This window comes from Pelodiscus sinensis, chromosome W (assembly GCF_052426305.1).
Source record: "Pelodiscus sinensis isolate ZL-2025 chromosome W, ASM5242630v1, whole genome shotgun sequence".
In the NCBI taxonomy this organism is placed as follows: Eukaryota; Metazoa; Chordata; order Testudines; family Trionychidae; genus Pelodiscus; species Pelodiscus sinensis.
Genome location: NC_143084.1, coordinates 5,495,519 through 5,523,212, shown reverse-complemented (window position 1 = coordinate 5,523,212; position 27,694 = coordinate 5,495,519). Strand labels below are relative to the sequence as shown.

The 27,694-nt window shown below is 59.3% G+C and overlaps 1 long non-coding RNA gene across 2 annotated transcripts in view; it reads left to right on the top strand.

Annotated features, from left to right (window-relative positions):
• LOC142823913 (uncharacterized) overlaps window positions 1-27,694 on the top strand; it is a 402,411-nt gene that overhangs the window by 28,940 nt on the left and 345,777 nt on the right. The window lies entirely within an intron of this gene.

Genomic DNA, 27,694 nt, shown 5'->3' with positions numbered 1-27,694 from the left:
ACCCCCTCCACAGTTCTTGATGGTGCTGATCTCTTCTTCTCCCCCTCAGCGGGGTGCAGCAGCAGCAGTAGGCAGGCAGCAGTGGAAGGCCTCCGGGTGGTGGGTGCTGGTGGGGTGGTCCTCCTCCTCTGGAGCAGTGGTGGAGGGGAGAGGGAGGGCAGCTGGCAGGCCCCCCCTCTCCCCCCAGGCAGCAACAGCAGCAGGTGGTGGTGGTAGCGGTGGTGGTGGTGGTGGGGTGCAGTGACGTCCGGGGAGCAGGCCTCAGCAGACGGGCGGGCGGGTAGGCAGCTGGGTGGGGAGGGCTCCGGCTGGTGCAGAAGCAGGAACCAGGAACCAGCGGTGTGGGGGGAGAAGGAAGAGGGCAGTCCCTGCACCCCGCTGCCTCTCCTCCTTCTCACAAGTGGAGTGGGGGTAATCTATTTGAAAACATGGGATGGTGGGCGGGCGAAGCCCGCCCACCTTCTAAAAGCCCCTCCCCAGCCTTATGGGAGGGACACTGGACCCATGTCCAACTAATTGCTTGGGACAAAGAATGAATAAAGGATCAAGGAGTGCGGGTTAGAGGTTCAAAATAAGGGAGCCGGATGGGGACACCGAGCAGAGAACCCCGGACAGCGCCCACTGCTCCTCAAAGCTGTCGATGGAGCCAGTGGACGCCGCCCAGAGGAACTCTGCCCGGATTCGTGACACAAGGGAGGAGCGGAAATAGGCCCCACAGTCGCAGAGAACCCCCTCGTCTAGCATCCTCCTCCTGGTATTGTAGATGGTGCTCTTAGCTAGGGCCAGGAGGAGGTTGACGAGGAGGTCTCGCGACTTTGTGGGGCCACGGATAGGGTGTGCGTAAATGAATAGGTGGGGGGAAAAGTGCAGCCAGAACCTCAATAAGAGGTTCTGGAGGAGCCGGAATAGGGGCTGCAACCTGGCGCATTCGAGGTAGGCGTGCGCCAGGTTCTCCCTCACGCCGCAGAAGGGGCAGGTGTCTGGGATGGGGGTAAACCGCGCCAAGTACACGCCCGTGCTCACGGCTCCGTGAAGGAGCCGCCAACTGATGTCCCCGATGGGCCGCGGAATTAGATCGGAATAGACGCTGGCCCACCGGGGTTCCCCACCCTCTACGGGTCTTAGATAGTCCCGCCATTTGGTATCAGGGCGGGACACGAGGGTGGGGAAATGCAGGGTGTGGAGCACGAGCGTGTACAGATGTTGCCTTGGCGCGGCTTGGAAACAGACCGGCTGCAGATTTTGCAGCCGGCTGGGGGTCCAGGGGTGGGGAGGCCGGGGGGGCCCGTGGAACAGGGGCCCAATAATCAGGGACGGAGGCTTTGCAGGAGGGGAGGGGCGGGGTGTACCCTCTCGCAAGGACCGCTGCAGGAAGTCGAGAGCGGGCCGCGGCAAAGCCGCCTTCACCTCCTGGAGTAGGCGCAGAGGGGTTCGGGGGGTGGAGAGCCCCATGCGCCGAGCGAGCGCTCGGGGATCCACCCAGTCCCCCCTGTCGTAGTCCAGGAGGTCTCCGACCGTGGTGGTTTCTGCCAGGATCAGCCTCCGGCGCACCGAGGGAGACTCCGCCACCTGCACGCACAAGGCTGGATTGTGGAGCAGGGGCTCCGCGAGGAGGTCTGCCCCCTCGGAGGCCACAACGGACCTGGTCGCCGAGAACAGCTTCCAGGTCTGGAGGAGGTCCTGGTAGAATTCCGGCAGCTCTGAGAGGTCTCGCGGAAGACCCCTCGGATGGATAAAAAAGAGCTGCCGGTCGTATCGGAGCCCTCGGAGGCGGCGGAGGAAAGCGCGCGCCAAGGTGCCCCATGCCGGACTACCTGCACTGAAGAGGAGTCTCTGCAGGGCCTGGAGGCGGAAGGTCCGGACCTGGCTGCGTATGCAGACCAGGCCCTGACCCCCCTCCTCCAGGGGGAGGGACAGGACCCCTGCAGAGACCCAGTGCAGTCCTGGCCAAAAGAACCCCAAAGCTGCCCTCTGGAGCTTGGCCAGGACCTCCGGGGCCGGGCGCAGGGTGTTGAGCCGGTGCCAGAGCATGGACAGGACCAGCTGATTGAGTACCAGCGCTCTCCCGCGAAGGGAGAGACACCGGAGCAGTCCCGTCCATCTCCGCAGCCGCTCACCCACCCTGGCCTCCAAACCTTGCCAGTTTTCCGGCGGAGAGGGATGCGTGGCGGATAAATAAACGCCCAGATAGAGCAGCGGACCCGCGCTCCACCTGATGGCCTGAAGCGCGGGTGGGAGGGAGCCGGCCCGCCACCCGTCCCCGACCACCAGGCCAGAGCTCTTGACCCAGTTGACCCGGGCGGAGGAGGCTGCCGAGTAGACGGCTTGGCAAGCCTCCACCCGCGCCAGGTCGCCCGGGTCCTGGACCACGAGGAGCACGTCATCGGCGTACGCCGACAGGACCAGCCGCAGCTCCGGCTCCCGAAGCACCAACCCCGTCAACCTCCTACGGAGGAGACAGAGGAAGGGCTCGATCGCCAGAGCGTACAGCTGGCCCGACAGCGGACACCCCTGACGTACCCCCCGCCCGAAGCTGACCGGCTCGGTCAGGGTCCAGTTGAGCCTGACCAAACACTCCGCGAGGGCGTACAGCACCCGGAGAAAACCCACAAACCGGGGCCCGAAGCCGAAGGCCTGCAGGGTGCCCAGGAGATACCCGTGGTCCATCCTGTCGAACGCCTTCTCCTGGTCCAGGGACAGGAGGGCGAACGACAAGCCGTCCCTACACCCGAGCTCTAAGAGATCCCGGACCAAATACAAGTTATCAAATATACTACGGCCCGGGACGGTGTAGGTCTGGTCGGGATGGATCACGTCCGCCAGCACGGACCGCAGTCGCAGCGAGATGGTTTTCGCTACGATCTTGTAGTCCGTGCTGAGGAGCGAGACGGGACGCCAATTCCGTAGGTCGCGGAGGTCCCCCTTCTTCGGCAGTAAGGCGAGCACCGCTCGCCTGCACGACAGAGGGAGGACCCCGCTCTCCAGGGACTCGGCCCAGACGGTGACGAGGTCCGGGCCGAGGACGTCCCAGAACACGCGGTAGAACTCCACGGTCAGCCCGTCCATGCCCGGGGTTTTGTTGTTGGGCATGAGACGGAGGGCTTCCGAGAACTCGGCCAGAGTGAGAGGCAGCTCCAGCCGGTCTCGGTCGCCCGCGCTGACCGTCGGGAGCTCGGTCCAGAGCGCCCTGCAGGCGTCGGCTTCGGTCGGATCCGGGGAGAACAAACTGGCGTAGAAGGCCCTGGCCCTTCCGCGCATCTCCACCGGATCCGTGAGGGGGGTGCCGTCCTCCGCCAAGAGGCAGGTGACGTGCTTTTTTGCCCCCCTCCTTTTCTCCAGGGCATAGAAGAAGCGGGAGCCGCGATCCATCTCCCGAAGGAGGTGGATGCGGGATCGAACGAAAGCGCCCCGGGCCCTGTGATCTTCCAGGGCTCGGAGCTCCTCCCGCTTCTCCCGGCACGCCTCGCGGAGGAGTGGATCCTCGGGGGCGGACGCCAGGCGCCTCTCAAGCTTCAAGACCTCCCGCTCCAGCTGCTCTATCGCCGCATCCCTCCGCCGGCTGGCGCCCCGGGAGTAGTCACGGCAGAAGAGCCGGGCGCGCACCTTCCCCACATCCCACCATCGCCGCGCCGAGGGAAAGGCGGGCCGCTGCCCCCGCCAGGCCTGCCAGAACTCCCGGAAGGACGCCACGAAGCCCACGTCCTCCAGCAAGCTATTGTTAAAATGCCAATAGGCCGGCCCCAGCCTCTCCGAAGTCAGAGAGGCCTTCACGGACACCAAATGGTGGTCCGTGAACGGGGCCGGCCGGATGCTGGAGGAGTGGGCTCGTGCCAGATGGAATCGTGAGAGGTAAATGCGATCCAACCGGGAGTGGCTCGACCGTGTTTTCCCCACCCGGACGTAAGTGAAGGTGGTACTGTCGTCCGGGTGGTGGTCTCGCCAGACGTCCACCAGGGAGTGATGTTCCACGATCTCCCTGAGGACGTCCGCCGCGGCCTGGCAGTTCGCGAGTCCTACACGGTCCCGGTCATCGAGGGTGGTGTTGAAGTCCCCGCCCAGGACCAGGCCCTCGCGAGGATCCAGAGTGCCGAGGAAGGTGGCCGCCTGCCGATAGAAGGTGACCTGGTCCGGGCCCGCGTTCGGGGCGTAGACGTTGACCAGGTTCAACGTCCGCCCCTCCACGCGGGCCCGGACGTGCAGCAGGCGGCCCGGGACAACCTCGGCGGTCCCCAGCACCTCGGGCCGTAGGGCAGGGGAGAACAGGGTGGCCACCCCGGCCGAGTGGGCGCCGAGGTGGCTAAAATACACCCCGTCCCCCCACTCCAGCCGCCAGCCAGCCTCGACGGCTGGAGTCGTGTGGGTCTCCTGCAGGAAAACCACCGAGTACCCCCCCTCCCGAAGGAAGGAGAGCACCCGGCTCCTGCGGAGACCCGCCCTACAGCCCCGGGCATTCAATGTTGCAAAGATGGTAGAATTCATAGTGAGGGCTGGGGTAGATCCTCGCGGACAGGCGAGTCGGCGGCCTCACGCAGGCCCCGCAGCAGACCGCTCCCCGACCCGAAGGTCAGGAGAGCGTCCCGAAACCTGCGGGTCTGACGGTAGGCCGCGTCGTCCTGCCTACTGGTCCCTCTCCCCTCCTGCAACAAGGCTCTAGTGGCCTGGAGGATGGAGTGGAAGTCCCCCCAGCGCTGGAGGGCGAGCTGCACCTTTCCCTTCGCCCCGCGGTTATCCGCGAGGAATTGGCGCAGCTCGCCCCTCAGCACCGAGGGGGAACCAGGATTCTCCTCCGTCCGGGCCCCCGGATGAAGCTCACGGGCCACGGAGACGGGCAAACAGGGATCCGATCCCCGACGCGGCGCCGTTGCTGCTGGCGCCGCGCTGCCCGCCCCCGACCCCGGCAGGGAAGGAGGCGGCGGAGGGAACAAGGCAGCCCCCAACGGGTTGGGGACCGGGGATACAAAAACGACCCCCGAAGGGCCGCCCGCAGCTAGCGGGAACGAGACGGCCCTCGCGGGGGTGGCACTGGCGGATGTTTGGGGGGGCGGTAGGGACGGATCGGGCAACATGACGGGGACCAGGATGGGAAAAGAAGGGGGGGACGGCAAGGGAGGGGTTACCTCCATGGCAGAGCCGGGGGGAGGGGTAGGTTCAGGGCCGGACAGTGGGTCGGGGACAGAGAATGGGGCCGAGGTCGGGGTAGGAAAGGGATCGGGAACAGGGGAGGACTCGGGGCTGGAGATGGGTTCGTAAAGGGCGGAAGCGGGAGTAGGGGGAGGATCGGGACGTGGGAGGGAATCGGGATCCTGGACGGGGTCTGGGAAAGGGTCCCGTGTGGCAATCCCACCGGGCTGCGGCGCCTCCCGAATGGAAAGTTGGGGGTCGGGAACAGGAAGGGGGCCCGCGCCGACGCCGGGCTCAGGTGGAGAGGCAGGTATTAATGCCACGGCGGCGGCCTGGATGGCATTTTCTGCTGGGCCCCCAACGGGAAAGGGGGATGACTGCCCCGCCTCGGTAGCTGGAGAGGGGGCACCCCCAACCCCGGGACCCGGCCGCTCGGCGCCAGCCGTCGCCCCGGAGGGCTCGGCGGCATCCGTTCCGGCGCTCGAGTCGGCCGGGCCAGTGGGCAGTATCAGGGGCGCCCCAAGTGTGAGGACGGGGTCAGCCACCTGGGACACGGGATCGGGGAGAGGAGGGGGCGGCGCCATAGAGTCGCCGCCCAGACCGAGGCCCGCTGGCGGAGGGTCGTCCTCCCCCTGGGTGAGCGGGGTCAGACCCAGGGCCTCGATCTCCTCGAAGATGGAGCTAAGCTCCATCCCCTCGGCCCCGGAGCCTTCCCCTCCGGCCGCCGAGGCAACAATTACCTCAGCGGGAACGGAGGGGGGCTCAGTTGGAACCGGGGTCGGGGGGGCTCCACCCGAGGCCTCCTCGTGGAGAAGCTCCGCAGGGGGGGCGGCGTCGTCCCCCCTCGCCGCCGCGGCTTCCTCGGCCGGCGCCTCCCGCTGATGCTCGTCGGGGGCGCTCTGGGCAGCGCCGGCCCCCCTCGGGATCTTTCGGAGGGGGGCCTTCCCGCCCTCCTCATCGGAGGGGGGAGATTGAGCCCGCAACCGGCGGGCTTTGCGCTTGCCCCCGACGAGCGTCCAGCCCTCCAAGGTGGAAGTGGAGGGCCGGTCAGCGAGGGCAAGGCCGGGGGGCACTTTTGGGGTTCGGGGACGGCGTTGTGGCAAGGGTGGGAAGGAAGGGGATACCTCCCACCCGGGGAGGGCCCTCTCCCTCGCCCTGCGGCAACCGCGCCACCCTCTCCTCCTCGGGCCCCGCGGTGACTGACCGAATAGAGGTGGGGCCCGCCTGCCCGCTCGGGCGCGCCAGGGGGGACGCCTCTGGCTCCCGAGCAGGGCCGTCGGTTGGAGGAGGGGCGGCCGCGGATCCCGGACTACCAGGGGGGCCGGCGGTGGTGGGGCCGGCGCCCTTACGGGCCCCGGGGGGCCCGGACGCCTCCTCCGACCGGGCCAAGGGACAGTCCCTCCGGACGTGCCCCATCGCCCGGCAGAGGAAGCACCGGGTCTCCCCCGAGGAGTAATGAATCCGATAATGGGCCCCCTGGTAGGGCACCAAGAAGGACCCCTCGAGCGCCTCCCCGCCACGCGCCGCCGGCGGCAGCTGCAGTTGTACCTGCCGGCGGAAAGATAGAACGTGGCGGAGGGCGGGGTCCTTACAGCCCAGCGGGAGAGGGCTGATGGTCGAGATGGGCTTCCCCAGGGTGGAGAGGGAAGGTAACAGGGCGGCATTAGGGAGGAAGGGCGGGACGGAGGTGAGCACCACCCGTACGCCCAGGTCCTCCAAAGGTTCGAGGGGCACGTGCACGCCTCCCACCGCCAGGCCCCTCTCCACCGCCTCCTGGGCGGCGGGCCTCCGAGGCAAGGAAGAAGACCGCCTTGCCGTACATCTTGGAGGCCGCCACCACGGCCGAGGCCCCCACCACCCTCGCCATCGCCCGCACGTAGGTTTCCATGTGGGGCGAGGCGGCAACCAGGAGGCAGCGGACGCCGTGCCTCCTGGTCATGGTGGGAAAGGGGCCGCGGCCGCCAGGGATGGAGCTGGAGGCGGCAGTCGGGGCTGATGACGGGGCAGGTGAGGGGGTAGCAGCGGCCACCTGGGCGTACGCTCTGGGGGCCTTAGTTGTGTCACCCCCAGAGCTGGTGGAGGGGATAGCAGGGGAAGGAGGGGCTGCGGAGGGCGGGGCGGCTTTGGCCATGATGGATTTGGCCTTCGGGGCCGGGCTTTTGCCCTTTTTCTTCCCCCCGCCCTTTTTTCCGGCCGAGGTGATGGTTGCTCCCGTGTCTGAGGGAGCGGCGGCCGTGGCGGCGGCGGAGCTCGGCCTGGGGTCGGGAGGTCAGCCGCAGCGGTTGTCGGGCCTGGTGGTAGCGAGGGGGCCGTGGTAGGGACTGCCCTACAACCATTTCATCTATGAGGTCCTCGCTACTCACCAACACCAAATCTAAAATAGCATCCCCCCTTGTTGGTTCAGCAACTACTTGATGCAGGAATTCATCAGCTATCACATCTAGGAAAATCTGAGCCCTATTATTATTACTAGCACTTGTTCTCCAGTCTATATCTGGAAAGTTGAAATCTCCCATGATTACGCAGGGAACCTCATGCATAGTGCAATCGTATGCAACGAAAGGCTTACCCCTTCCGTTCCACCCACGTGCTCACTCCACTAGAGCCATGGCCACATCTACAGCGTTTCATAGAGGGGTATCTCTGAAGGACATCTGCAGAACGGCGACTTGGTCCTCACATGAGACCTTCGCCAAACACTATTCTATTTCTCTACTCACTCGCTCAGATGGGGCAGTGGCGACTGCGGTGCTCTCCACAGCGGATAAATAGGGACTCCTTGCCCTCCTTCCGTTTTGGCGACTACTGCTATGCAGTCACCCATAGTGGAGCACCCGCGGGGACATCCCCGAAGAAGAAAGCGAAGTTACTCACCTCCGGTGCAGTAACTGTCGTTCTTCGAGGTGGTGTCCCCGCGGGTGCTCCACTACCCGCCCTCCTCCCCGCTTTGGAGTCCTCTCTCTCTCTGTTCTTGTCTCTTACAGACTCCGAGGCGGTCTCGAGGAACTGGCGGGGGGCCAGACCGCACGAGACAGAAAAGAGCGCGAAAGCCGCGAGCCCACGGCACATGCGCGGTCCGGCCGAACACTGCTCATGACAAGCTTCCGTCTGCGGCGCTGGGGCAAGCCCAGCACCCATAGTGGAGCACCCGTGGGGATACCACCTCGAAGAACAACAGTTACTGCACCGGAGGTGAGTAACTTCGCTTTCTGGAGGAGGCAGAATAGGGGCTGCAACCTGGCGCATTCGAGATATGCGTGCGCCAGGTTTTCCCTCACCTGTCCCTTCTGCAGCGTATCTCAGATGGGGGTGAACTGCGCCATGTACACTCCCGTACTCACGGCTCCGTGAAGGAGTCGCCAACTAATGTCCCCGATGGGCCATGGGATTAAGGTGGAATACCCTCTACAGATCTTAGGGTATGTCTACACTACCCCGCTAGTTCGAACTAGCGGGGGTAATGTAGTCATCCGCAATTGCAAATGAATCCCGGGATTTCAGTTTCCCGGGCTTCATTTGCATGAAGCCGGCCGGCGCCATTTTTAAATGCTGGCTAGTTCGAACCCCGTGCCGCGCGCCTACACGCGGCACAGAGTAGCTAGTTCGGATTAGGCTTCTAATCCGAACTAGCTGTACTCATTCCACAGATGAGTGTGTACAGATGTTCCCTACGCGCGGTTCAAAAGCAAACCGGCTGCAGATCCTGCAGCCAGCTGGGGGTCCAGGGATGGGGATGCCAGGGAGGCCCGCGGAACAGTGGCCTGATAAAAATGGATGGAGGATTTGCAGTGGGGGTGGCGGGCAGGGTGTACCCTCTCGCCGGGCTCGCTACAGGAAATTGAGAGCGGGCTGCTGCAAAGCCGCCTTCACCTCCTGGAGTAGGTGCACGGGGGTTCGGGGGTGGAGAGCCCCATGCGCTGAGTGAGTGCTCGGGGATCCACCCAGTCCCCTCTGTCGTAGTCCAGGCGGTCTCCGACCTTGGTGGTTTCCACCAGGATCAGCCTCCGGTGCACTGAGGGAGACTCCGCCACCTGCACGCACAAGGCTGGATTGTGGAGCAGGGGCTCCGCGAGGAGGTCTGCTCCCTCGGTGGCCACAATGGACCTGGTCGCTGAGAACAGCTTCCAGGTCTGGAGGAGGTCCTGGTTGAATTCTAGCAGCTCTGAGAGGTCTCGCGGAAGACCCCTTTGGTGGATAAAAGAGAGCTGCCGGTCATATCAGAGCCCCCGGAGGTGGCGGAGGAAGGCGCGCGCCAAGGTGCCCCATGCCAGACTACCTGCACTATAGAGGAGTCTCTGCAGGACCTGAAGGTGAAAGGTCTGGACCTGGCTGCGCACGCAGACCAGGCCCTGACCTCCCTCCTCCAGGGGAAGTGACAAGACCCCTGCAGAGACCCAGTGCAGTCCTGGCCAGAAGAACTCCAGAGCTGTCCTCTGGAGCTTGGCCAGGACCTCCGGGGCCGGGCGCAGGGTGTTGAGCCGGTGCCAGAGCATGGACAGGACCAGCTGATTTAGCACCAGCGCCCTCCCCTGAAGGGAGAGACACTGGAGCAGTCCTGTCCATCTCCGCAGCCGCTCACCCTCCCTGGCCTCCAAACCTTGCTAGTTCTCTGACGGAGAGGGATGCGTGGACTCGGGGCTAGATATAGGTTCATAAAGGGCGGGATTGGGACCAATGGCATGAACGGGGGTGAGGGGAGGATCGGGACAGGGAAGGGGACCAGAGCTTTGGGCAGGGTCATGGGGTAGGTCCCCCGGGTCTATGCCACCAAGCTGTGGTGCCTCCTGAACAGGAACCAGGGGGGCAGGAGTGGGAAGGGGGCCCGCGATGAAGCCAGGCTTGGACAGTTGAGCAGAGCACAAGTCTGCAGCCATGGCGTCGGCTGGAGTGATGGTTTCTGCTGGGCCCCCAACAGGGAGGGAAGATGACCGCCCCGCCTCAGGTGTGGGAGAGGGGGCGCCCTCAAGCCCGGGACCCAGCCGCTCGGCGCCAGCTGTCACCCCTGAGGGCTCGGTGGCCTCAGCTGCAGCACCCGAGTCGGCCTGGCCGACGGGCAACACCAGGGGCGCCCCGAGCGTGTGGACGGGGTTGGCCACCTGGGGCATAGGGTTGGGTGGAGAGTGGGTGGCGCAGCAGAGTCACTGCCCAGACTGAGGCCCTGGGTCTGACCCTGCTTACCCAGGAGGAGGACAATCCTCTACCAGTGGGCCTCAATCTCCTCAAAGATGGAGCTAAGTTCCCTTCCCACAGCCCTGGAGCCCTCCTCGCGACCAGAGGCGTAGCGAAGGGGGGGGGGCAATTGCCCCCGGGCACCACAGTAGCGGGGTGCCGGGCCGGGGTGAGCGCAAGCGCACGTTGTGCAGGCTAACCTGGCATGGGAGGCGAGTTATATGGGCGTCCCCCCCGGCCCCAGACCGTCCCTGCTGTGTGCAGCGTTCAGTCGGCTCCCCCTTGCCGGAGCACACTGCTGGCTGCTGCCGCCATGCGTGGCATTTCCAGGTGACCGGGGAGACACCCAGGAGTGAGGTGACGTCACGGCCTGGGACTTTAAAAACTGCTTGGTGTGGCGTTGCGCCGCGCGACCTAGCTCCGGGTTCGGAGTCCGGGGACTTCTGGGGCCCGAGCACAGACTTCGGCCCCGCAATGTGGAAGGCAGAAGGTACGGTACGATATGGCAGGGCAGGGCAGGGCAGGGGGAAAACTAGGGGGAAGGGGTGGGAGAGGAAGGGGCTTGTGCGGAGGGAGAAGGAAGAGGCTTGTGCGGAGGGGGAGGGAGAGGGGCTTGTGTGGAGTGGGAGAAGGAAGAAAGGGGAAGATACCAAGAAACAGGGTAGAGGAGAGACAAATGCCAGGGGTCCAAGTGCAGACAATGAGGAAAAGGGCAGGAGGGAAGGTGTCAGTGGGAGGGGGGACAGGGTGATGCTGGGAGAGAAGAGGGTAAAGGTACTGGGGTCTAGAGGGGGGAGGAAGAGGTGCTGGGAGAAGGCTTGAAAGAAGGGGTGGGCATGAGAAAGGTGGGGATGGAGCAAGTCATGTGTGAGGACACAAGGGCATGAGGGGAACAGGGCAGAGAGTGGTGAGGGGGCGGGCATCAGGGGAAAAGAGAGCAAAGGGGGTGTCAGCCGACGGTCAGGGCAGTGTGTGTGTGTGTGTGCTTCCGAGAAAAGGTTTAACGTCCGTATCTTTACTGCTAGGACCGGGGTCCCGTCGCAGAGGGTGGCCAGCAGGCCAACAGACGCCCCGTTATATAGGAAGAGCTTATTACACCTTAGATTTTAGCTGCTAGAACACAGGGGTTTCTTCGCAGCGGGCAGCCTAGGAAAGGCTGAAAAGGTGCCCCAATGGATCTTGTCACCTGGGAGTGACACAGATCCAAATGCCCAAGCTCTCCCTATGTCTGTCCCTTTATGACCGGCTGAAGTTCTTTTAAATTGTGCTTGGTTCTGTTACAGCAACTGAAGGAGTCAGGTTAAAGCTTAAACAGTTACAGGTTTATTAAAAGACTTATAAAAGCATATGGTTACAATGGCTATTGCTCTATTTCTTAACTGCTAGCAAATATAAATATAGATTTTAAAAATGGTTACAGGAAAAAGGTAAAGATAGAAAATAGAAATAATGGTACCAAGTGACAGCTTAATCTTTAAAGAGCTCTAAGTCTATGTATATATATACTTAAGCAAAGGACCACATCCAGGTACAATTTTTACCCCTTTCTGTGCCTCTCGACTCCAGCGTGTCAGGCCAGGGCCGGTCTCTCAATTCCTAGGAAAGACGAATACGAGGTGGGCGTCCCCTTGGAACCTCGGGAGATCAAACACCTAACCCGACCAGCAGATAGATGGTAGATTGACACTCAGAGAAAATGCGCTGCTGGACCTATCTTTATACCCCTGGGGGCCCGTATCCTCTTTCTTATCTAAGATGCCGAATTGTACTGGTCCGTTTTGTGGTGCCAGTTCTTACAAGCAAGTTTCAAGTTAATTTACACTTGCAAGAGAGATAACTAAATTGTGAGTACTAGACATTTTTTTACTGGGCGAGAGATTCCTCCCCCCGCGGATGGATGTGTGTTCGTATCAATATGGGTTAAGTCAAGGACACTCCTTGGCAGCCTCTTGGTCAGCAATTGGCATATCTCTGTTTACAGCCATTCACGGTCACACAGCCTGGGCCTTCTGCTCTGTGTGCCCTGTATGCTCCAGGCAAGCAAAAATGGATGTTACAAGGGGGGTTCCTGTCTAGCTACAGGGGGCAGGGGCAGTGAGGGAAGGGGGAGGCACCAGGAGGGTGCAGGGCTAAGGGAAGGTGCAGGTGCCAGGGGATTCTGGGGTGAAGCAGAAGGGCAGACACCTGCAGGGGAGGGACCAGCACCAGAGGAGAGAGGCAGGGCAGGTATGTAGAGGGAGGTGTTAGAAGAGGGGATGAGGAGGGGTAGCTCACATGATCAGAGTGGGGAGTTGTGAGGCAGCAGGCACCAGGGGAGATGATGGAGCAAGGAGAGACATGGCAGCAGAGAGAAAAGGTAAAGGTTTAAAAATATTTATTAATAACTTGGTATGCTGCCCATGGCCATTTTGTTTGCGCCCCGCAGTGCAGTTTGGGTTTATGTGGGGATCAACACATGGCCGGCGAGTGGGAGCCAAAACTAAAAAGTAATCAGTGTAATGATCTTCTGTTGATACGTGTTTTAGTAGCTAAATTCTTGGACTGTCATTGCTCATGAAAAGTGCTGTCACATGGGTAGAAATCGGGGAAATGTTGCATTTTATTAATATCAGCAGAACTGACGTAAATGGGGCCTGTGTGTTGTGTAGTTTTGCCTTAATCTTTGTATTCATGCCTGTCAGTGTGAGAGAAGCTATTTGTATAGATTTGCTTGCATATGCAACCACACTTAACTTTGGAAGCCCCAGGGACCACGCTGATACTTACAGAACATGCTGAGGGCTTCAACTTGAGTTGCCCTAGCTCATCCCTGACAGGTGTCTGTCTAACGTGGTCTTAAATATCTCCAGTGATGGAGATTCTGCAATCTCCCTGGGCAATTTATTCCAGTGTTTAAGCACCCTGACAGGTAGGAAGTTTTTCCTAATGTCCAACCTAAACCACCCTTGCTGTAATTTAAGCTCATTGCTTCTCATCCTAACATCAGAGGCCAAGGAGAACAATTTTTTTTCCTCCTCCTTATGATACTCTTTTAGGGTATGTCTACACTGCCCTTTGTACACACCGCCCGTCGCTACTACCGATTGGATGGTTTAGTGAGGTCCTCGGATTGGCCCTGCCGGGGTCGGTCGCGGCCTATTTTTTTAGGTTTAGATTGGACATTAGGAAAAAATTCCTAACTGTCAGGGTGGTCAAATATTGGAATAAATTGCCAAGGGAGGTGGTGGAATCTCCCTCTCTGGAGATATTTAAGAACAGGTTAGATAGACATCTGTCAGGGATGGTGTAGACGGAGCTTGATCCTGCCTTGAGGGCGGGGGGCTGGACTCGATGACCTCTTGAGGTCCCTTCCAGTCCTATTATTCTATGATTCTATGACTACAAAGTTAATTCAAACTAAAAGCCGTTAGTTCGAATTAACTTTAATAGGGGCTACACATACAAATCGCTAGTTCGAATTTAAATCGAACTAGCGGAGCGCTTAATTCGAACTAGGCGTTACTCCTCGTAGAATGAGGTTTACCTAGTTCGAATTAACTAGTTCGAATTAAGGGCTGTGTAGCCACTTAATTCGAACTAGTGGGAGGCTAGCCCTTCCCAGGTTCCCCTGGTGGCCACTCTGGGCCAAACCACGGAAACTCTTCTGCCCTCCTCCCGGCCCCGGAGCCCTTAAAGGGCCACGGTCTGGCTACACTGCTTGTGCCAGTTGCAAGCCTGCCAGCACCCAGCCAGCAGACCCTGCACCTGGCACAGCATGAGCCAGTCAGCTGCTGCCACCCAGCCCTCCGCCTCTTCCCAGGACCAGGCTGGCGGCTCCCAGGAGCCTGCCCGGGGCCGCAAGAGGCGGGCGCCCGCCTGGTCTAGTGCAGAGATCGTGGACCTCATCGAGGTTTGGGGGGAGGCCTCCAACATCCACGATCTCCACACTAGGCACAGGAAAGCAGCCGTCTGGTGGCCAGGCTGGCAGCTATCCTGCCATAAAGGCCACATGCGAACCCAGGAGCAGGTTTGCATGAAAATCAAGTTGGTCCAGTGAGACCCCCAACCCTGAGCTTAGAACATAAGAACATAAGAATGGCCCTACTGGGTCAGACCAAAGGTCCATCTAGCCCAGTAGCCTGTCTGCCGACAGCGGCCAACACCAGCTACCCCGGAGGGGAAGGACCGAAGACAATGACCAAGCGATTTGTCTCGTGCCAACCATCTCCAGCCTTCCACAAACAGAGGCCAGGGACACCATTTCTACCCCCTGGCTAATAGCACTCCATGGACTCAACCTCCATGAATGTATCTAACTTCTCTTTAAACTCTGTTATAGTTCTAGCCTTCACAGCCTCCTGTGGCAAGGAGTTCCACAGGTTAACTATGTGCTGTGTGAAGAAGAACTTCCGCTTATTAGTTTTAAACCTGCTACCCATTCATTTCATTTGGTGTCCTCTAGTCCTTATATTATGGGAACTAATGAAGAACTTTTCTTTATGCACCCTCTCCACACCACTCATGATTTTATATACCTCTATCATATCCCCCCTCAGTCTCCTCTTTTCTAAGCTGAAAAGTCCCAGTCTCTTTAGCCTCTCTTCATATGGGACCCGTTCCAAACCCCTGATCATAGTTGCCCTTTTCTGAACCCTTTCCAAGGCCAAAATAGCTTTTGTGAGGTGAGGAGACCACATCTGTACACAGTACTGAAGATACGGCGTACCATAGTTTTATACTTCCCCTCCTCCTTCTTCCCCTGGCTTCCCCCTTCCAGCTCCCTCCTCCCATGTTTCCCCCTCCCCTCTCCCACCCTCTCTCTTCTCCTCTCCCACCTCCTTTTCCCAGTCTCCCCAGAGGTTAATCCCCCGCCCCCAGTTTTGTTAAATAAAGAGAGTTTCTATTTTTGAACACACGTGTCCTTTATTTTTTACATCAGGAAGGGGGGCTAGGGAGGGGTAAGTGGAAGGGGGTGAGGGAGGAATGGGGCACGAGCCCCCGATGGGGAGGACTGGGGTGGTTCTGCGGGCTCCTCGGGGTGGAAGCTCTCCTGCAGGGTCTCCTGGATCCTGACAGCCACCCGATTGACCCCCCCCCCGGATGGCAGCCTACGGCAAGTGCAGCCGGGCTGATGGCCGAGTGCTGTGATGTGCCCAGTGTGGGTACTCCGGGCACTCCAAGCCAGGACTGCTTTGCTGTCCCTCATCGAATTAGACAAGCAAGCGGGGAACCCTGAGAACTGTCTGTCCAGGGTGGGGGTCGGATCCCTTTAAGCACAGCCCTCAGCTAGCCTGAGGCAGCAGCTCCACGCTCTAAGTCCTCATCTGATGCCCTGCCGGCACTGCTTCCGGCCATCCTTAACCCCGGTTCAGGGTCCACTTAATGTGGACATGCTAGTTCGAATTAGCAAAACGCTAATTCGAACTAGTTTTTTAGTCTGGATCCGTTAGTTAATTCGAACTAAGCTAATTCGAACTAATTCGAACTAAGTTAGTTCGAATTAGCGCTGTAGTGTAGACATACCCTAAGAGAGCAACTCGTGTTGACCCAGTACTCTCCCAAGTAATGGAACTAGTGATGCGTGGAACATCTCTACGGAACTCTCAGGTCTCACCTGACCTTGTCCCCTACATGTCCAGGAGAACGGAGTTATCAACCCATTTGGGGTGCTTGTTGTGGGGAATGCGTGTCATTATTCCCAAAATACTGAGACAACAGATGTTAGAGCAGCTGCATTCAGGTCAGTGTGGAATGGTGCACATGAAAGAAATTGCACAAAGCTATTTTTGGTGGCCTAGCTTGGACAATGACATTGAAGAGAAGGCAAGAGCTTGTATTTCTTGCCAAGGTGTGAGGAATGCACCTCAATTGGCACCTCTACACCCATGGGACTGGCCTGAAAAACCATGGCAACGTATTCATGTCAATTTTGCTGGCCCATTTGAAGGTAGCATGTTTTTGGTGGTGGTAGATGCTCATTCCAAATGGCCAGAAGTCTGTATAATGCCTTCCACTACTGCTGAGAGTACTATCCAAAAATTACGGGGAATCTTCTGTCATTTGGGTATTCTTGAACAACTTGTGAGTGACAACGGTCCACAGTTTGTCTCTCAGGAGTTTGGAAATTTTATGAAAGCAAACGGGATCCATCACATCACTTCAGCACCGTATCACCCGGCCACAAATGGATTGGCTGAAAGGTTTGTCCAGACAATGAAACAAGCTTTGAAATCGGTTAGAGGACATTCACTCGTACAAAAGAGTCTGGACACCTTCTTACTATCCTACAGAAACACTCCTCACGCTACAACCAAAGTGTCCCCGGCTTTTCTAATGATGGGACGTCAGCTACGCACGTGCTTTGATTTGCTGAAACCTTCAGAACTGCGACAAATTGTGCAACATCAGCAGCAAGGTCAAGTCATGAGGCGCATCCAGAGCAAAAGACCGAACCTTTAGTCCTGGACAGACAGTTTTGGCTCGGAACTATGTTCCTGGAGCTAAATGGGTCCCTGCCACTATTATTGCTCAAACAGGACCTGTTTCCTATACTGTCCAGACTGCGAAGGATCTCATCTGGCGGCGGCATGTAGATCAGTTATTGACAGGTTATTCCTGCCCCCAAGGCACATCTCCAGTTGAGGTGCCCGTCCTTCCCACTGCTGGTGAGCTACCATGTCAAGAATCACCTGCTCCTGACTCTCCTCCTCCATCACCACCAGTGGTGAACAATAACCTCCTCCCTGAGTAGGCTGATCCAACAGCCTCACCTGTTCACACTTCAAGTTCCCAGCCCCGTGTCAGGCCTGCACCCATAACATCTTCGGGAGCGAGAACGCCGGATGTCCGCCGTAATCCACCTAGAGAAAGGAGGTCTCTTCAATGGCTGGACCTTTAGTTGAGATTAACTCACAGATGGGGCAAAATAATCCCCAGGGTTAGCTGGGAACTTGAGGCGGTCTACCCTCATTTCATAGTTAGTTTTTGTTTTCTTAAAGGAATGTTTTTATTAAGGGGGAGGAATATGTTGTGTATTGGGTTGTAGATATAGATCTTGTTGTTATGGTAACTGAGTAGGTCACTGGGGTCAGCCCAGCTAGTTTGGGCTTGTTCTAGTGAGTTCTGAGCTATGCAATAAAATGGACACTTGCACCTACTCCAGCTCTCTGCCTTTCCACTGATTTCTTCCTATGCTGTGAAACTCCCCACGACATGACAGTCTGCAGTGCAGGGGACGGCTCCCCCGTCACACTCAGTTTTAGATGAAAGAGAGGCTGGAGTGCATTGTACCACTCCAGTGACACCCTCTACTGGATAATTTGTGTACAAGAGGGCAGCATGAAGAAGGCCTGATGTCATGTGGTTTGATTTTTATATACGAGAGGGTCCTGAACCCATTGCAATAATAACTCCAGGCTCCCATGTAGCAGCTTTGACATCTAAATACATAACCTGCTTACCAGCCCATCCAGGTGTTACAGCTGGAAGTGCATGTGTTGTTTCCCATTGCCGTCCTTGGGTGCATTTTAGAAATAGCGACCCTCCTTGGGTCCACCTATTATTCATTTGCCACACGACTTTGGGCAGGTGGTTGTCCCACCCCTTCCATTGGTCCTTACAGGCCATGCACAGCATAGTCTTTAAAATTCCATTGCTGTGTTCCACCTTTCCAGCAGCCTGGGGGTAGTAAGGTATGTGGAAAACCCACTTGATTCCTGTCTGTGCACTCCATTCTTGCACAGTTCCAGTAGTAAAATGTGAACCATTGTCACTCTGCAAAAAAAAATTTTTATACCATCATGGGACTCCTAGGGAAATGCAGTCTCAGCAGGGTACTGCGGGCGTTAGCTTTGCTGGTAGGCCACACCTCCACCCACCCTGAATAAACATCCACCATCACCAGCACATAGTGGGATCTGTAGTTGGGAGGGGCCTAATGTAGTCAATTTGCCAGGCAAAATTAAATTTACTTGCAGATATTTTTCCCATAGGAGTCTGAGCTCGCTGCTGCCATTCTTTTACAGCCACACACACCTCACAGGCTCGAATTGTGTTACGTACATCTAGCTCAGATACCTTAATCTCCTTGTTTTTTAGCCACTGCCAGGTGGACTGCACTCCCAAATGCCCAATCTTCTCATGCCCCCACTTAACTAATATGTCCACTGTCAATCTACTGTCTGGGCTTTTGCACCTGCTAGATAGGGCTGTTACATTCTGCCAGCTGCTTTGTAACAATCCCTTCCCTTTCTAGCTCATCGAGAATAGCTTGAATTCCTCCCTTAGCATCAGGGGCCACTTGATACTGTTTCACTTGCACATTTTTCTTGGGAGGAGGAACAAAGAGAGGGCTTCTTTTACATGCCTGCACACATTCTCCTTTTCCTGGTATATTCCCTCCAACTGATTTAGTGGTGGGACTGCAGTAGTATTGGCAATAGCTTTTCCAAAAGCCCAAGTTTTCCCATTAAGGGTCCACTCTTTCCCTGCCAGTACATCAATTCCTAGTATGTTCCCATGGCCAGGGGCTACTACCACCTCCTCTCTGTTCTCCAATTTTAACTTTACTGGCCGGAGGGTTGCAGTCACTCCCCCCCAATCACTTTTCAGGTTTAATCGTCTGGCATCTTGGGGATAGGTGTGTCATCCAGTACTGTAATTTCTGCTCCTGTGTCCAAACATATCCCTAAATTCCCAATTATTGTCATCCCAATTTATTTTAACCTGCATCGTGGGGTGTGCACTTATGGAAGCTAGATTTGGGTACCCCACCACCGCAGCTGCCGATACGGCTGGTGTGTGGGTCCCATCCTAATCTTGTGGCTGTGTTTTCCAGGGTTCTAGGTCAGGGTACAGTCAGGTATTTTCCTGGCCCCTTTTTTCCCCACACAGTTTTGTGGTGGTTCCTGTTTAGGATCTGGAGGGGTGGAGGGCTCAGTTACCATGTTCCCAGTGTCCTTATTTCTCTGCCGCCACCATTTTAGCATGGCTGTATAGGGGGCTCCATCCCAGCTGCTCATATTTTCTCCCTGACTCATTAACCATTTCCATAGGGCTTTGTGAGTGGGCACCTTGGTTTTATCCGTCCCAATCACTGCTATATCTTGGTCCTTTCCTTGGCTGTTCTTTCCTGCCAGCCCTAAACCTTCTAGGGAGGCCATAGCACCGACAGCTGGGGCCACAGGGCTCCCCACCGTTGATGAGCGCAAGCCCGTTAGAAAACTATGGGCCCAAGGAGGACCCCCTTTTATGAGTTTGCGGAACATCAAGGGTGTGACCTCTACCTCATCAGGATCCTTAAGGTTGTCATGAACACTAAACAGGATTACCCCTACCGCTATCTCAGAGAGCTTCTCCCTCTGTGGCCCATGAATCCCACTTGGGGCTGGGCTCATCCAAATCCTCTAGCCCGTACAGCTTTTCGTAGCACGTCCCACAGCTCCCCATAGGAACCCTGAACACCTGATGTATTACAGGGTTGGGGGAAAGTTTACCCAGGGCCCTCGCCTCAACCTTCCCCAGTGCTGTGCTATCTGCCCCCGATCATAAACACAGTCTCCAAATGGTTACTCCGTCTCCTTTGGTTTCCGGCTCATTCGCTGCTGCAAATCCTGTAATTCAGAGGCAGTAACATTTCTAGTCTTGGTAGTTTTTGTACCTTTATCTGTCTCCTGTTCTTTCATTATACTAACCAGCGAAGCAAGGGAGCGTGAGGTGTTACAGTAGCTCCCTGACTCATCCATTCGGGAGGTATGATCTGCCTCATCTGCCTTATCATCACTCCAGATGTTCCCATCCCAGTCCTCTGGGTCCCAATAATCCCTTCTGCATAGTGCTGCTACTTTAGCACTACTCGCTTTATTTTTCTTAAAGGCAGCAACACATCTTTCAGTAGTCTGTTTCCCCACCGATACTAGGAGTTTACTTAACTTCCGCTCCTGCCTGTCTGCAAAAGTTTGTGCTTCTCTCATACCCTGCCTGAGCACCTGGATGGTGTTTTCTGCTTGTTCTAATCACAGGTGAATTTATTTCTTTCACTAACCACCTGATCCATGTGCTGGTCTCCTGCCTCCTTTTCCCCCTTTTTCACTCCCTTCAGCATGTCTGCCATCTCCCAGGTGTAGTGGGGTCTATTTGAAAACCATGGGAAGGTGAGCCAGCAAAGCCCACCCATGTTCTAAAAGCCCCTCCCCAGCCTTACGGGAGGGACGACTGAACCCATGTCCAACTGATTCTGGGGGACAAATAATGAAAAGGATCAAGGAGTGCGGGTCACAGGTTTAAAATAAGGGAACCAAATGGGGACACCGAGCAGAGAACCCCAGACAGCGCCCACTGCTCCTCAAAGCTGTCGATGGAGCCAGTGGACGCCGCCCAGAGGAACTCTGCCCGGATTCGTGACACAAGGGAGGAGTGGAAATAGGCCCCACAGTCGCAGAGAACCCCCTCGTCCAACATCCTCCTCCTGGTATTATAGACAGCAGCTTTCGCTAAGGCCAGGAAGGGGTTGACGAGGAGGTCTCGCGACTTTGTGGGGCCACGGATAGGGTGTGCATAAATCATAGACTTTAAGGTCAGAAGGGACCATTATGATCATCTAGTCTGACCCCCTGCACAGTGCAGGCCACAGAATCTCGCCCACCCCTCTTAGAATAATCCTCTCACCTATGTCTCAGATATTGAAGCCTTCAAATACTTTGAAGGCCCCAACATGCAGAGAGTCCTTCAGCTGTGATCTGTGCCCAATGCTACAGAGGAAGGCGAAAAACCTCCAGGGCCTCTGCCAATCTACCCTGGAGGAAAATTCCTTCCTGACCCCAAATATGGCGATCAGCTAAACCCTGAGCATGTAGGCAAGACTCACCAGCCAGACACCCAGAAAGTTCCCTATAATGAATAGTCAATTAGTTACCAAGATCATGTTATTTCATCCAACCATCCCCTTATCATAGAATCATAGAACTGGAAGAGACCTCAGAAGGTCGTCAAGTCCAGCCCTCCGCTCTAGGCAGGACCAATCCCATCTAAATCAACCCGGCCAGGGCTTTGTCAAGCCGAGACTTCATCCCTAGAGGTGTTTGAGACTCCACTACTTCCCTAGGTAACCCATTCCAATGCTTCACTACCCTCCTAGTAAAATAGTTTTTCCTAATATCCAATCTGGACCTCTCCCACCACAACTTGAGACCATTGCTCCTTGTTCTGCCATCTGTCACTACTGAGAACAGCCTCTCTCCATCCTCTTTGGAACCTCCCTTCAGAAAGTTGAAGGCTGCTATCAAATCCCCCCTCACTCTTCGCTTCTGCAGACTAAACAGACCCAAGTCCCTCAGCCTCTCCTCGTAGGTCATATGCTCCAGCCCCCTAATCATTTTGGTTGCCCTCCGCTGGACCCTCTCCAATGCGTCCGCATCCTTTTTGTAGTGGGGGGCCCAGAACTGGACATAGTACTCCAGATGTGGCCTCACCAAAGCCGAAATGAAAATGAAAAGGTGAGGGGAAAAGTGCAGCCAGAACCTCAAGAAGAGGTTCTGGAGGAGCCGGAATAGGAGTGCGCCAGGTTGCAGCCCGAGGTATGCGCGCGCCAGGTTTTCCCTCACGCCGCAAAAGGGGCAGGCGTCCGGGATAGGGGTGAACCGCACCAGGTACACGCCCGTGCTCACGGCTCCGTGAAGGAGCCACCAACTAATGTCCCTAATGGGCTGTGGAATTAGAGTGGAGTACACACTGGCCCATCGGGGTCTCCCACCCTCGACGAATCTTAAATAGTCCTGCCACTTGGAATCAGGGCGGGACACGAGGGTGGGGAAATGCAGGGTGTGGAGCACGAGCGTGTACAGCTGTTCCCCTGGCAGGGTCCAGAAACAGACCAGCTGCAGATTTTGCAGCCAGTTGGGAGTCCAGGGGTGGGGAGGCCGGGGGGGCCCGCGGAACAGGGGCCCAAATAAAAAGGGACGGAGGCTTTGCAGGAAGGGAGGGGCGGGGCGGCCCCTCTCGCAGGGCTCTCTGGAGGAAACCGAGAGCGGGCCGTGACAAACCCGCCTTCACCTCCTGGAGTAGACGCAGGGGGGTCCAGAGGGTGGAAAGCCCCATGCACCGAGCGAGTGCTCGGGGATCCACCCAGTCCCCCCGTCGTAGTCGAGGAGGCCTCCGACCATGGTGGTTTCTGCCAGGATCAGCCTCCGGCGCACCGAGGGAGACTCCGCCACCTGCACGCACAAGGCTGGATTGTGGAGCAGGGGCTCTGCGAGGAGGTCTGCCCCCTCGGAGGCCACAACGGACCTGGTCGCCGAGAACAGCTTCCAGGTCTGGAGGAGGTCCTGGTAGAATTCCGGCAGCTCTGAGAGGTCTCGCGGAAGGCCCCTCAGGTGGATAAAAAAAGAGCTGCTGGTCGTATCGGAGCCCTCGGAGGCGGCGGACGAAGGCGCACCCCAAAATGCGCCTGCACTAAAGAGGAGTCTCTGCAGGGCCTGGAGGCGGAAGGTCCAGACCTGGCTGCACATGCAGATCCGGCCCTGGCCCCCCTCCTCCAGGGGGAGAGACAGGACCCGTGCAGAGACCCAGTGCAGTCCTAGCCAAAAGAACTCCAGAGCTAGCTTCTGGAGCTTGGCCAGGACCTCCGGGGCCGGGCGCAGGGTGTTGAGCTGGTGCCAGAGCATGGACAGGACCAGCTGATTGAGTACCAGCGCTCTCCCGCAAAGGGAGAGACACCGGAGCAGTCCCGTCCATCTCCGCAGCCGCTCACCCACCCTGGCCTCCAAACTTTGCCAGTTTTCCGGCAGAGAAGGATGCGTGGCGGATAAATAGACGCCCAGATAGAGCAGCGGACCCGCGCTCCACCTGATGGCCTGAAGGCGGGTGGGAGGGAGCCGGCCCGCCACCCGTCCCCGACCACCAGGCCAGAGCTCTTGACCCAGTTGACCCGGGCGGAGGAGGCTGCCGAGTAGACGACTTGGCAAGCCTCCACCCGCGCCAGGTCACCCGGGTCCTGGACCACGAGGAGCACGTCATCGGCGTACGCCGACAGGACCAGCCGCAGCTCCGGCTCCCGAAGCACCAACCCCGTCAACCTCCTACGGAGGAGACAGAGGAAGGGCTCGATCGCCAGAGCGTACAGCTGGCCCGACAGCGGACACCCCTGACGCACCCCCCGCCCGAAGCTGACCGGCTCGGTCAGGGTCCAGTTGAGCCTGACCAAACACTCCGCGAGGGCGTACAGCAGCCGGAGAAAACCCACAAACCGGGGCCCGAAGCCGAAGGCCTGCAGGGTGCCCAGGAGATACCCGTGGTCCATCCTGTCGAACGCCTTCTCCTGGTCCAGGGACAGGAGGGCAAATGACAAGCCATCCCTACACCCAAGCTCCAACAGATCCAGGACCAAATACAGGTTATCAAAAACCTCTAGGGCCCGGGACACCGTAGGTCTGGTCGGGATGGATCACGTCCACCAGCACGGACCACAGTCGCAGCAAGATGGCTTTTGCTACAACGTTGTAGTCCGTGCTGAGGAGCGAGATGGGATGCCAATTCAGAAGGTCGTGGAGGTCCCCCCTCTTCGGTAGCAAGGCGAGCACGGCTCGCCTGCACGACAGAGGGAGGACCCCGCTCTCCAAGGACTCGGCCCAGACAGTGACGAGGTCCGGGCCGAGGACATCCCAGAACACGCGGTAAAACTCCACGGTCAGCCCATCCATGCCCGGGGTTTTGTTGTTGGGCATGAGACGGAGAACTCGGCCAAAGCGAGAGGCATCTCCAGCTGGCCTCGGTCGCCCGCGCTGACTGTCGGGAGCTCGGTCCAGAGCACCTTGCAGGCGTTGGCTTCGGTCGGATCCGGGGAGAACAAACTGGCGTAGAAGGCCCTGGCCCTTCCACGCATCTCCACCGGATCCCTGAGGGGGGTGCCGTCCTCTGCCAGGAGGCAGGTGACGTGCTTTTTCACCCCCCTCCTATTCTCTATGGCGTAGAAGAAAGGGGAGCCGCGATCCATCTCCCGAAGGAGATGGATGCGAGATCGAACGAAGGCGCCCCGGGCCCTGCAATCTTCCATGGCCCGGAGCTCCTCCCACTTCTCCTGGTACGCCTTGCGGAGGGGTGGATCCTCGGGGGCGGACGCCAGGCGCCCCTCAAGCGTCAAGACCTCCCGTTCCAGCGTCTCTATCGCCACATCCCTCTGCCGGCTGGCGCCCTGGGAGTAGTCGCGGCAGAAGAGCCGGGCGCGCACCTTCTCCACGTCCCACCATTGCTGCGTCGAGGGAAAGGCGGGCTGCTGCCCCCGCCAGGCCAGCCAGAACTCCCAGAAGGATGCCGCGAAGCCCACATGCTCCGGCAAGCTATTATTGAAATGCCAATAGGCCGGCCCCAGCCTCTCCGAATTTAGAGGGGCTTTCACGGCCACCAGATTGTGGTCCGTGAACGGGGCCGGCCGAATGCTGGAGCAGTGGGCTCATGCCAGATGGAAACGGGAAAGGTAGATGTGATCCAACCGGGAGTGGTTCGACCGATCGTCCTCCACCCGGACGTAGGTGAAGTTGGTATTGTCGTCCGGGTGGTGGTCTCGCCAGACGTCCACCAGGGAGTGGTTGTCTACGATCTCCCTGAGGACGCCTGCTGCAGCCTGGCAGTTCGCGCATCCTACACGGTCCCGGTCATCGAGGGTGGTGTTAAAGTCCCCGCCCAGGCCCAGACATTCACGAGGATCCAGAATGCCGAGGAAGGTGGCCCCCTGCCGGTAAAATGTGACCTGGTCCGGGCCCGCGTTCAGGGCGTAGACGTTGACCAAGTTCAACGTCAGCCCCTCTACGTGGGCCCAGACGTGCAGCAGGCGGCCCGGGACAACCTCGGCGGTCCCCAGCACCTCGGGCCGTAGGGCAGGGGAGAACAGGGTGGCCACCCCGGCTGAGTAAGCGCTGAGGTGGCTAAAATACAACCCGTCCCCCCACTCCAGCCACCAGCCAGCCTCGACGGCTGGAGTCGTGTGGGTCTCCTGCAGAAAAACCACGAAGTACCCCCCCTCCCGAAGGAAGGAGAGCACCCGGCTCCTGCGGAGACCCGCCCTACAGCCTCAGGCGTTCAACGTCGCAATGATGGTGTAATTCATGAGGGCTGGGGTGGATCCTCACGGGCAGGGTGATTGTCGGCCTCCCGCAGGCCCCGCAACAGGCCGCTCCCCGACCCGAAGGCGAGGAAATCGTCGCGGAATTTGCGGGCCCGCCGGTAGGCCACGATGTCCCGCCCTTTGGTCCCTCTCCCTTCCTGCAAGAGGGCCCTTGTGGCCCCCAAGATGGAATGAAAGTCCCCCCAGCGCTGAAGGGCGAGCTCCACCTTCCCCTTAGCCCCACGTGTATATGTGAGGAACTGGCGGAGCTCATCCCCCAGCGCAGAGGGGGCACTGGACGTTTCCTCCGTCTGGGCCCCCCGAAGGACCTTGCGGGCCACAGAGGCAGGCAAACGGGGGTCCGAGCCCCGGCACGGCGCCAAGAGCGACGGCGCCGCACTGCCCGCCCCCAGCCCCGGCGAGGGAAGGTGCGGAGGAGGTTGCTGGAGAGGGGGCGCCCCCAAGCTCGGGACCGGGCCGCTCATCGCCAGCCTCCGCCCCGGAGGGCTCGGCGGCTTCAGCTCCGGTGCCTGAGTCAGCCGGGCCAATAGGTAGTACCAGGGGTGCCCCGAGTGTGAGGACGGGGTCGGCCACTTGGGACATAGTGTTAGGATTGCGGGGGGAGGGCCCAGACCTCTCCCCTTCCCTCCCAATTATACGCCCCCCCCACCCTCCCCTTCCGTTGCGTGCCCCCGCCCCTGTATTAGCGCCCTCCTCCTCTGCTACAGTCTCAGCAGGGAGGTGAGGCTGCTAACTCCCCCCCCCCATATCTTCAGTTGCCCTCCCCAAAACCAGCACCCTCCCTCTCTCCCACCCCCTCCATTTCAGACACCCTCCTCCCTCGCCTGCTGTCTGGTGGGGAGGAGCGGTGAACCCTTGCTCCCCTTCCTGTTATCTGTGCCTCCTTCCTACCCCCCCCTTCCATGATGGAGGCAGTCCCTACCACGGCCCCCTCGCTACCACCAGGCCCGACAACCGCTGCGGCTGACCTCCCGACCCTAGGCCCGAGCTCCGACGCCGCCACGGCCGCCGCTCCCTCAGACACGGGAGCAACCATCACCTCGGCCGGAAAAAAGGGCGGGGGGAAGAAAAAGGGCAAAAGCCCGGCCCCAAAGGCCAAATCCACCACGGCCAAAGCCGCCCCGCCCTCCACAGCCCCTCCTTCCCCTGCTGTCCCCTCCACCAGCTCTGGGGGTGACACAATCAAGACCCCCAGAGCGTACGCCCAGGTGGCCGCTGCCACCCCCCCACGTGCCCCGTCATCAGCCCCGACTGCCGCCTCCAGCTCCATCCCTGGCGGCCGCGGCCCCTTTCCCACCATGACCAGGAGGCACGGCGTTCGCTGCCTCCTGGTCGCCGCCTCGCCCCACATGGAAACCTACGTGCGGGCGATGGCGAGGGTGGTGGGGGCCTCGGCCGTGGTGGCGGCCTCCAAAATGTATGGCAAGGCGGTGTTCTTCCTTGCCTCGGAGGCCGCCGCCCAGGAGGCGGTGGAGAGGGGCCTGGCGGTGGGGGGCGTGCACGTGCCCCTCGAACCGTTGGAGGACCTGGGCGTACGGGTGGTGCTCACCTCCGTCCCGCCCTTCCTCCCTAATGCCGCCCTGTTACCTTCCCTCTCCACCCTGGGGAAGCCTATCTCGACCATCAGCCCTCTCCCGCTGGGCTGTAAGGACCCTGCCCTCCGCCACGTCCTATCCTTCCGCCGGCAGGTACAGCTGCAGCTGCCGCCGGCGGCGCGTGGCGGGGAGGCGCTCGAGGGGTCCTTCCTGGTGCCCTACCAGGGGGCCCATTATCGGATTCATTACTCCTCGGGGGAGACCCGGTGCTTCCTCTGCGGGGCGATGGGGCACGTCCGGAGGGACTGTCCCTTGGCCCGGTTGGAGGAGGTGTCCGGGCCCCCCGGGGCCCGTAAGGGCGCCGGCCCCACCACCGCCGGCCCCCCTGGTAGTCCGGGATCCGCGGCCGCCCCTCCTCCAACCGACGGCCCTGCTCGGGAGCCAGAGGCGTCCCCCCTGGCGTGCCCGAGCGGGCAGGCGGGCCTCACCTCTATTCGGTCAGTCACTGCGGGGCCCGAGGAGGAGAGGGTGGCGCGGTTGCCGCAGGGCGAGGGAGAGGGCCCTCCCCGGGTGGAGGTATCCCCTTCCTTCCCACCCTTGCCACAACGCCGTCCCCGAACCCCAAAAGTGCCCCCCGGCCTTGCCCTCGCTGACCGGCCCTCCACTTCCACCTCGGAGGGCTGGACGCTCGTCGGGGGCAAGCGCAAAGCCCGCCGGTTGCGGGCTCAATCTCCCCCCTCCGATGAGGAGGGCGGGAAGGCCCCCCCTCCGAAAG